The sequence below is a fragment of the Coturnix japonica genome, chromosome 15 (genome assembly GCF_001577835.2).
Source record: "Coturnix japonica isolate 7356 chromosome 15, Coturnix japonica 2.1, whole genome shotgun sequence".
NCBI lineage: Eukaryota > Metazoa > Chordata > Aves > Galliformes > Phasianidae > Coturnix > Coturnix japonica.
Window position 1 is genome coordinate 2,090,337 of NC_029530.1, and position 10,905 is coordinate 2,101,241.

Sequence of the window (10,905 nt, forward strand, 5' to 3'; positions counted from 1 at the left end):
AATTGCATGGTGACTGAATTTATATGCTGGTATGGAAGGATTTGTCCTCACACAGTTTACTCAGATGTACAATAGATAATGGTGATGTTCCTTCTTTTAATTAATGTAAATTCATTTGAGTGATCTTGCATGCAGATTTGGGAGGTGCAGATCACTGCTATAGCCAGGCTGGGCTCTCACCACTCCCACCATCATCAGTGCTGCCCTGTAGGAGGTTTCATCCAGCAGCAGATGTCAGGGATTTTGCATGGAAAAGTGCTGTCTCTGTAGCAGGGAATGACATGTATGCAACATTAAACGTTTGCCCATTGTGGCACTTGTATTTCACTATGCCTTAGAGAGGGACATGTCGGTCCAGTGACCTGCTTACAACAAATGCAAGTCAATATCTGTTAACTTCTCCCTGTTCTTTCAGTCAATACTTTGTCCTTAAAGAGGCTGTTTTCCTTCCCCAGCTTCACAGTTTGCAGTCACAGAGGAACCTTTCTCACCTCCTTCCTCCAGCACTTTTTCCCATTAATATGGTCAAGTGGTGTTCATTACCAAAACACACCCGAGATGTGAAAGATAAGTGCAGGATGGAAACAGCCACCCGGCACCGTGGCTTTCTCAGCTCTCTTTTGTCAGATTAACGCTGATTTTCACACATTTATTTCTTCCCAGTGCCTTGGGTAGGGGCAGAGCAGGAGGATGCTTTGCTGGAGCACAGCTCAAAGCACAGCACAGAGCAGTAACTGCCACCCCCTCCTGCTGATACTGGAGGAAACCTCTAAGAGTTAACAGAATTAATTAAAAACTCTGCCATGTAATTAAAACTCCTATTTGACCCACACAATCTCCTGCGCTGTGGAGAAGGAGACACTGCTTGCTGGCATCCTGCTGTCCTCTGGCACTGTGCAAGTTGGACACGAAGGTGCCTCTGTTCCCATGGGGCTTTGTTGGCTTTGGGCTGAGCTGGGCTTTGTTGCTTTGTTTTCAGTGGCAGCATTTCTGTCTTTGGTGTGCAATGGAGATGCTGCTGTCGGTGTTCAGCCCATAGGAGTGTCATACAGCTGCAAAGAAGAGGATGGACTCAAAGCATCACTGCGCGGTGCGACTGAGACTGTGGGGTGAATGCACAGAGGATTGGAGATGCTGGGAGAAAGCATAAGCAGTCCTTGAAGGTACTTAAATAATGTTTCAGTGACTCAAGTGAAATGCTCTTGTTAGACCCTCTGGAGGAGAAATCGACATGTGATTTTTGTGCCACCTGCAAAATTAAAAGAAAACGCTGTTGGCTGCTGCATTGTCTCCTGAAAGGCAGAGGGGCTGACAGGAATGTAATTAAATTACCTGCAGCATTCATCTGTTGTCATAGCAGCCCTTGCATTGAATACAACAATTTCATCTACAGCTTAGCTTAATGCAGCTTCACCTAGACCAGCCTGTAGGCAATTTTTCTGTCCCATATCTGGCAGAGAAAGAGTTCAAGAGTTCCCATTTGAGTTTCACCAACTGTAGTTTACTGCAGTGCACAGTCACAAACTGTGCATTTGCTGCATTCCACCAGCATCAGGTAGCCATGATCGTTACTTATGGGTGCTCTCGTGCGATTCAGAAGATCAGATGAGTTAACTGTATCTTCTTATAGCCTTAAAAACTCCAGTATCTTTTTTCATCAACATATATGCAAGTAATGAAAGCACAATGCAGTGTTATTCTATCTTAACGAAGTCCAAGAAGACCTGGCCGTGCTGTAAACCTGTGCCAAGTAGTATATTTCAAACTGATGTTATCGATGGGCCCAGGTGTAGTGGCTCTATGCAGCTCCTGTCTGCCCTTTAGGAAAGGTAGAATGAGCTCCATGGCTCAGCTCAGTGTCCCATAGGTAGGCAGTTCCTTTTGCTGTACTTGGCAGAGATGGACCAGCAGAAAGTCCCTGCAGAAAGGCTGTAGAATGGAGAGAGCATCTGATCCCTAAAGGTGGAGCACCCATTAAGCCAAAGAAAGGGTAATACTAATTTCCATTAATTACTCTTCTTTGGGTGTGGTGGATTGAACACTGCAAGAAATTTCAGTAAAGCTTGCTGGTGTTCCATTTTATTCTGTTAAATAGTGCATTTACGGTTTTCCTCTATAAACGACAGCTATTTGCCACTTCTCTCAATTAGTTACACAATTCAGATATGTGGGAGTTACATTACATTCCAAGGGAGCAATTAAAAACAAATAGAAAATGGAAGAATAAGATAAATGAGACACATAACATCTGCAAGAAGTCTGCGGCTCCACCAGATATACCTGGGAAATATCTCCTTGGTTTTGTTTCTCTCCGTTCCTGTTAGGCAGTTCTAGGGAGCTGAGGTTCACCCTGTGATGACTTACTTCTATCTCACAGATTCAGGAATTCACAAGTCGAAGAGTGTTTAAAATACCATGTGAAAAAGGCTACACTGTGCATGGGTGAGATAAGCTGATTTGTAAGCTGAGGCTTCCCTGAGCCTGGTGCTCAGAGCGTTCTTCCTTTGGGCATGCTCTGCTCAGAGCACTGAAGCTTTCTTTCTCTGGAGCAACTGCATAATGACCTCCTCAGGCTAAGCAGTGCAAAAATGAGTTGTTGGAAGTTGCTTATGTGCTGTTGTTTTACTTTTCATTGTATAAATAGACCCAGTAATAAATCCACATGCACGCTGCCTTTCCTGTGATGCTCTCGGGAGCTTTACACAGGCGCATAAATAGTATTTGTTCCTGTTTTACAGATGAGGTAGGAGGGATGGCAGTAACAGAAGAGCACAGCTGAATCTCAAGATCTCAAGACAGCAGGAGTCTGAGCATTTAAATAGGCCTTTGCCATGCTGGAGCATTCCAAGCAGTGTGTTCTTCAAGTTTGGTAAGTATCAAATAAATATCAGACTGCTCTTTTGTCAGATGGTACTAGATGTACTTTCTAGATGTACTAGATAGAAAGCAAGCAGGAGGGATAGGGATACAGGTGAGCACTTGTCCACCTCTGGTGCCTGAAATGGATCACTGTCATACGTAAACTTTGCCTTTCTTGGGCTCAGATATGACTTCATTGGTCAGCTCCAGTTCCCACTGAAGCCAAATATGATAAATTCAAAGCTTTAAATAATCATCAGTGCATCCAAGAGACCACAGGCCTGCAAGGTTACAAGGGCTTAACCACTGAGAAACCCTGCCTGCCATCTGTCAGTACTTTCATTGTGAAGCTGGGCAGGTTGCTCTTCCACAAAATGAACAAAGCTATTTATTCCACAGAAGTTTTGTCCTGAGTTCCATCAGAAATACTGTAAAGTCAGAAACAACAAAGTGTTGCATGACTTAGCTGCTATGGCTCGTCTAACCTACACATAACTAGTTTTCCTCTGGACTTGCATATTGTGTTGAAATAGCTCCAGGATTGAAAAGGGATTGAATGCCATCAGTATTTCTGATCTGGTGCAAAAACAAGGTCAGTTCAGAGGGAGTAAACTAGAGAAAGAAGGAAGTTTAAAGATCCAATAATAAATATACCGAAGGTCGGGGGATGTAACAAGTTAATAAACTCAAAGGGATAATTTAATTCGACACCAAGAATGTGTCCGTGTGCACTACAGAGTAGGTAAGGATTTGACATGACAAGATGGGAAGGTTTTGTTATCCTCTTGTCTTGCTGGGATTTGCTTCAATTATGCCAAAGAATGTTACTTCATTCTTGCCCTAATAACACTGTAGAAGAAATTAAATTACTCATATGTAACAAAAGTGAACTGATTTTGACATCTCTTCGAGGCAAAACTCCCACTGTGCTCGCTCCTAAGCACATTCTCCTTCACTTAAGGTCTCATGCATATGTATGATTATCACTCATAGTAAATATAAGCACTTTGCGAGAGCGCAAATTAACTGCAGAATGTAATGGAGGTTGCCAAGGGTATTTTTTATTGTTGGCTGTAATATGAAGTCTACAATATGGGTACGATAATGACTGGGTCATGAAACACGCAGAAATAATCCCATCAAAGGCTGCTGTGACATCAGAAACCACAACAGCAAAACTGATGTCACCAGAATCCCGGGCTGCCTTTATTGAGCTTTTATGGCATTTAGTTCTAAGAGAAGCTGCATTTTGACTTGAAGGTTTTCTTTATATTTCTGTAACGCTTCGATTGGTGGGAGGAGCAATTAAAGACAGTGGAGCTAAGGAACAATTAATTTTGTTTTTTAAGGCTGACAGACCTCAGCTTTTGGTTTCAGCTCTATTGATAACAGTGGGTTGTGATTGCTTTTTCTTAACATTTGATTGCCTTTCATTATATTGGCTGTGTTTGGGGAAGTTTTTTATCGTAAATTCAGCCTCCAGGAATAAACCTTGCAGCTAAGGCTGAATCCTGCAAGGCACAGCCTATTGTCTCAATGATCTGCTCTTCCAGGCTTTTGCTAGGAGGAAAATAACATGTCCCTGACTATGTAGCATTTAAAACAAGAAAGCTTCGTTTTGAAAACCCATTACTTTTCCCAGCCTATTCTGAATGCAGCTCTCAACCTTTTGTTCTTTTGAGAAAACAGCCTTTTACCTGACCTTTTTCAGACTGATCTTTATTTGGATCCTCCCTCCCAGGCCCTCGGTACCTCCAGCTTCTGAGCCTGCTTGCACCAGGTCCAGTGCCAGGAGGTGTTCTGTGCTGTGGTGTCTTTAGGGCAGATGCACATGACTTTCACCTCCCATGGACTGTTGTCCTAGACAGCAAGGGCCAGTTTTGAGATGGATTTTCCAGGACTGCTTTTCTGTCTTGAGCCTCAAGTCTTTTTATGAGGTAGGGATGGAGTTCTGGGGGGGAGCTGCTGAGCTTTCTGTTTTAAACCCAGCTAAAGAAGCAAGAAAGACTGGGAGATGAGTGGCAGGGAGCTGGACCAGCTGTGCATGCCTTTGGCTGACTATTGCAACACTCAGGCTGCACTGCTGGTCCAGAAAACAGGCAATAAATCCTCTTTAGGCTGTGATGGATCTTCCAGTGCACAGGGATGTGCTGCCATGTCAGTCATGCTCACATTATAAAGGAACAGATCCAAGGAAGAAAGGGAGCAGGTATATTGCAGGCATGGGAGGAGTGTGGAGGAGGAAGGGAGCTAAACTTTCATTGCAGATGATGGTGTCCTCTCCATCTGTGATTGAAAAGATGAGGAAAATGGAGACAGGTGGCCCTGGGTTAATTTTAACCATGGTTTGCTGCAAATCAGTATCACAGGCTGCAATGGGTCAGCTTGGTGCTGATAAATGGTGTGTGGGGGGATGCACTGAGCCAGTAGAGAACAAGCATTGAGGCCCTGCAATGCACACTCAGAGCACCACACATCCAAGGGCTCTGTGCTCCTGATGCAGCTTCCGAATAATAAGTCCAAATAGGAAGCATTTTAAAAGACATTTGCAAAATAGATGAAATACACAAGCTAATAGAGAATGAAATTTCTGCTTATTTTACCCATCATCATCTTTGTTTCTAAAGCAAAATGAGCCTGGCACGCAGACAACAGCAAACATAGCATTTTAATGACACTTAGAGCATCTCAGGGGACCATTCAAAGCAACAAAAAAAAGTGGTGATGCCCTTAATGACAGCAGATGGTTTCTTCAAGGTGAATAATTTTATTGTTTATTGCCCGCTTTGTGTAGTGCAAGAAATGACATTTAAGAAACTGCTCAAAGATGTTGTTTCGGTGCACAAAGAAAACATTTAGGAACCAAATTATCTATACCAGTGACTGTGTCATCACCAGAGCTTTAAGTCTGGCTTGGAGGCACGTAATATTCTGGCAGAGGGGGAAAAACAAACAGTCATACATAGGCAGCTTTCTGAGGTTTTTGTAGTTAAATAGCAGTCAAATGGGCCCAGTTTTAGCAGCTTGGTCAGTCAGTCACTTTGGTGTCACTGTGCTGCTGCCATAGTGGTGTTTGTATTAAACTTGGCTGCATGCTGCTTTGCTATAGAAGCGTGTTAGAAGGCTAAGAGCACACTAAGAACCAAAGGTAAGGTCTGCTTTGCTGTATTTTGTTACTGGCAACAAAAGCCAAGTGATGGGCAAACACTCAGCTCTGGAATGCTGGTGAAAATACAGCCAGTGAGGAAAGAAATATGTTATAAAAGCAGGTGATCTTATGAAGCTTTTATTATGTACCTTTTTCATTCTGGGAGAGAATGAAATACCATTCAAAAGCTTTCCTTTTCCAAGATCCAAGTCTGGAAGAAAAATACCGTATAATGCAATAGCACCTGAAAAGGGTTCTTAAATCTCCAACAAGCTTGTGTTCAACATTTCATCTGGAGCAAAGATTTTACTGTGTTTATATTTGGTGAAGTCTTTCTGCTCATGTTCTGGGTGGTTGGGTTTTTTTTCCCTTTTACCTGTTTGTATTCATGCACTCCCTCCCATTCCTGCCCCAGCAGACATCTGTCACTTCTGCAGGGATAAGTCCGAACAGAAATTTAAGTGTGACTTTTCCCACAGGTAAAATACATATTGCTCACTAATGCAAACTGGTTTGAGACTGTGTTCCGCCTGTGCTCTGCCTGAAGCTATCTGCCACCCATGGCTTTGGCCATTTTCTTCTCATCTTGCAGTGGGATTTGAAGCCTGTTAGACAGGCATGTGCTTCTGGAGGGGAAGAAAAGGTCTCTGAAGGCACAAGAAAGAAAACAGCTCTTTACAACTTTGTGGTTTGGGTTTGTTTCTTTGTTTTTTTCAGAGTTCCTCTAGGATGGATGGTGAAAAGGTCACAACAGAATTACAGGAGAAGCTTGTCCAGAGATCACAGGCAAAAGCTGTTTTCGGAGCAGTTTTTCCAGACAAAACATAATCAAAGGCAACAACAACATTTTGCCTTTAACGAGAAAGGCCATGTAAGATTTCAGTGCATCGGCTCAGCCTGGAGAACAGGAGGACACAGAACCTCAGCGCAGGGAGTGCCCCTACCTGTCAGCTCCTTGTGACTGCTCCATGGATGGTGGCACTGGGGGCACTGGAAATAACAGCCTGGGATCCTGCCAAGATCTGATGCTACAGATTATAGGTACTATTCCTTTCCTTGCTTCACTTGAGATACAGTAAAAAGACAAATATGACAAGCCTGAAAACAGAGAGAAGGGGGGCTGAGATGGTTCATGATGTGAGCCATTTGTATTGCTGTATCAGAAATAACCAATTAAGCCGCGATGTAAGTAGCACAAGCTCTCTGTGCAGCTCTGTAATACCAGTTATCTGCCTCAGTGATTTCCAAAGCAATCATGGGCTTCTCTTGGTTGCCAAAGAATTTCTCTTGCTTGAAAGTCAGCCTTAAGCTAATCCATCAGTGATTCCCTGTGGCACAGTGGCTAGAACGATAGGACGAGCTCCGTGCCTTCTGGATGGGAGCAGGGATGAGGCTGCCGAGCAGTACAGCTGGTGATGATGCTCTCTTCTCCCAAAGCAGCTTTGCTCTGGGGTCATGTTTGAGACTTGGGCCTTGGCTCATAGCAGGCAAGCTAAGGCAGGGCTTTGTTCTCTTGGGTGTAGATCAGAGAAATCCAGGATGGCTTGAGTTGGAAGGGATCTTAGAGACTGTGCAGTTCCAAGCCCTTGCTATGGGCAGGGTTGCCACCCACTAGAGCAGGCTGCAATGGGTCTCATCCATATAGGATGGAAAAGCACACACGCTGCCTTTACCATCTTTAACTGTTAAAGCCATTTTTGTAGTTGGCTTACAACTGTGTCATGTAAGAGATTTAACATTGCAAATAATTATGGCGTATTATTAGACAAGCAGTTGAAAAGCTTCTGGGGAGGGGGGGGAGGTGAATCATTGCATTTCTTAAGAGTGCTCTCTCGCTTATCTTTGAGCTTTATTTATTACGATACAGTCCCTGACAGCTTAATAAAATTGTTTTGGAAGGAAAAGCTCATTACTCAAATAAAGAAAATAGAAAGTATGCCATCTTTTTAATTAGCTACCTTCTGTGGGCTCTCAGGCAGGATCGTAGGCAGAGCTGGTAATTGAAACCACCGGGCTTGGTTAATTCCATTGTTTTAGATCAGTTTCTAGTCTGAAAGCTTGTATGGCAGGAGCATGGTAGCCTGCCTTTAAATGGCTGAGGGGCTAAATCTTCCTGTCCTTCCTCTGAAGGGAAGGGCACGGGTTTGTGCTTTGCTGTGTTCCTTGGCTGACAAGAGATTACAGGAAGCTGTAAGGAAAGGCCTGGGCTTTAGCCTTGTGTATACATTTTTTTTTTAAAGAAATGGCAAATTAAAAGTAATGAGTTGGGCATTGCATGTTTGCACTTTCCGTTGGCTGTAATAAATCTCTACACAGAACTGTCGGACGTGTTAAATCACCGCAGAGGAGCTTGTCCTTGTTCTTTGCTACCGAGACAATAGGATTTTAACAAACAGTATCTTTGATTAGGTCCAGCAGAAAAACAAAGGCTAACACAGTAGTTGGAGCTGTCAGGGATTCAACCAGAGTCCTTGCAAGTCACTGTGACAGCAAAGGTGCTCACAGACACAGCTGACAACTGACAGCAGGCTTTGGCTGTTGGGGGAGAAACCCCTCAGACCCCAGCAGCTGCAGCCTGTCGGAAGCATTGAGGTGATGTGCTTCTGTTGCCTTGTCTTTCCTTTTTATTTTGGTTTTTTCCTTAAGTTTCCTTTGTATGATCATGTAGATCAGCCGGTGATTTCAGCCATGTGTGCTGTGCGTGGCTGCAGACACTGCCAGGGCTGCAGGTTGGCTCCCGAGGGCTGCATGCAGATGTTGAATGTGGGCACACACCGTGTGCAGCTGTGCCATCCCGTTTGGAATAGAAGTCCTGTCTTAAATATGATGAGTTGAGTGTAGGTAGACAATATGATGAGAGCCCATATAAATAACATTCTTATTTTGATAAGTGGAGCCTTGTTCCTTGGAAGAAGCAGCAGCAACTCGGAAGAAAAGAACTAAGGCAGGAAAATGAGACGTGACGGGCTGAACCAGTGGATGAGCAGTGATGATAGATAGCGCTGAAACAGATCCGCAGAATGCACTCGGACTTCATTTTAGAGGTTCTTAACGTTCTCAGGAGATCTGTAAAAGTCTCCAGGATTGACTTCACACCACTTACTTAATGTTATTATTTATGTTCTGGCCACAGCCAAAAGGGCTGGAGCATGGGGCCAGTTCTTCAAGTGAAAGAAATCCTCAAAATAAAAGCGAGCAAAGAAACCTGGGCAATTTTGCTTCGGAATAATGACTGCCCTGATGGGATAATTAATTTCTCTTAGAGGAGCTCGTTATTTTTCAAAGATATTATACTTATGCAGATGTAACTGTAGAAATATTATATTGTTGTAATTTCTCCAGTGTGATGTAGCTCTAATTACTCACTGCTCAGAGCATGAAAAGGAAATAAAAGATGAACAGCACGTTAATTCTTACTTTTAAAGCAAAGAAGAAAGATAAGTTTTAAATGAAGAAAAGCAAAGCCTTGTCACAGGCGGGGAGCCCTGGTACAGCTCACACTGCACAGTTGTTCCCAGGGGAATGTTGCTATTAGGTGAGCGACAGCCTGCAGAGGATGCTGGATACAGCAGGATGAAAGAAGTGTGGCCTGCAGACCCTAAGGCTGGAACCAAACAAGGCTCCCTTCCTTCCTTCCCTCCTCCAGCCAGAGAGATACCTCAACTTAAGGAAAAGCATTTCATTTTAATTAAGTTGAGGGATGTCTTTGTGGTAAGCGGGGACAGCAGGTATTTGCTCACCAACCATACGTGCAGATGGCTTGGCAGATCCGAAATTACAGTGCAAGGAGGAACTGAAGGTTTTTACAGGGGAAATTATTATTGTCAGTGTTTTATGGAGGAAATAACCCCATAGAATGTATTTTAAGGTAGTAGTTTAGACAGGAGCATGATAACATCATAAACCATAAGAGGAAAACTTGAGGCATTCAAAAACATCAGGGGGAAAATGAGAGTGAGTTATTGCTGTTTCACTTCTCCTAGTTATTTGTTGTCTTCAATGCGATTGGTGCTTATGTTTGTAAATATATTTCTTTAATTCTTTTTAGATAACATCTGCAACTAGAAGAACTAACAGTGCTGCTGTGTTAAAGAACAAAGGAGGCCATGATTGTTCCCAGGCAGCAGCTGGAGCATGCAGGTAAGTGTAGCACAGCCAGCGGGGATGCAGGCATTCCTAGTCAAAGAGGACAAGCCTGAAAGTGAAGTCTGAAGTATATTTAAGCAAATCTTTGGGTTTTTTCCCCCTGTTTTCAAAAATACGATCAATATTGGCCACCCTTCTGAGGCTCTTGTTAGATGTTTTTATTGCACATCACTCACCTGTACAAGGACAAATGGGTCTCTCCATGGAGAACTGATTCCCAGCTGCTGTGCTGGATGCTGAGCCCAATGGGGCTCTGCTGCTTTCCACTGTTTACAAGCACTATTTAAACAGTGAGTCTGCAGTAGAGCACCTCCCAGGGTATTTTCACATGAGAACACCCCTTTCCCAGCGAACTATCAGGGGGTAGCATGAATTATTTTAACGGCTCCATCACTTCAGCCAAAGCCTCCACCATCTGCTATACATCCTAATTGCAAATGCAGAAACCATCATTCGCAATCAAATCACATTCAGAAATAAAAAAAAAAAACCAAAAAAAAAACAGAAAATGAGCAATTAAAATGCACATTCTGCCAGGCAAATCCACCTCCTCAGCCAGTGCATCCACCACATCACTCGCCTGTTACAGACAGGGGCTGAATTAGTCCCAGGCCATTGGAGACTTCAATCCTGCTGGTTTCCCTGACAGCAGCTTCCAGGCTTGATCTTCTCATCTTCCAGGGATGCTCTGCAGCTCCAGCCTGCTGTTGTATTAGTTGATGACTTGCTGACCCTCGGGATGATTTGTTTGA

The 10,905-nt window shown here is 43.5% G+C and overlaps 1 long non-coding RNA gene across 1 annotated transcript; it reads left to right on the plus strand.

Annotated features, from left to right (window-relative positions):
- The first annotated feature begins 983 nt into the window (after positions 1 to 983).
- LOC107321082 lies at positions 984 to 10,586 on the plus strand. The gene is made up of 4 exons (XR_001558452.2): positions 984 to 1,163; positions 2,739 to 2,869; positions 6,725 to 7,048; positions 10,056 to 10,586. It is a non-coding gene; the product is annotated as an uncharacterized LOC107321082 (long non-coding RNA).
- Positions 10,587 to 10,905: the final 319 nt, after the last annotated feature.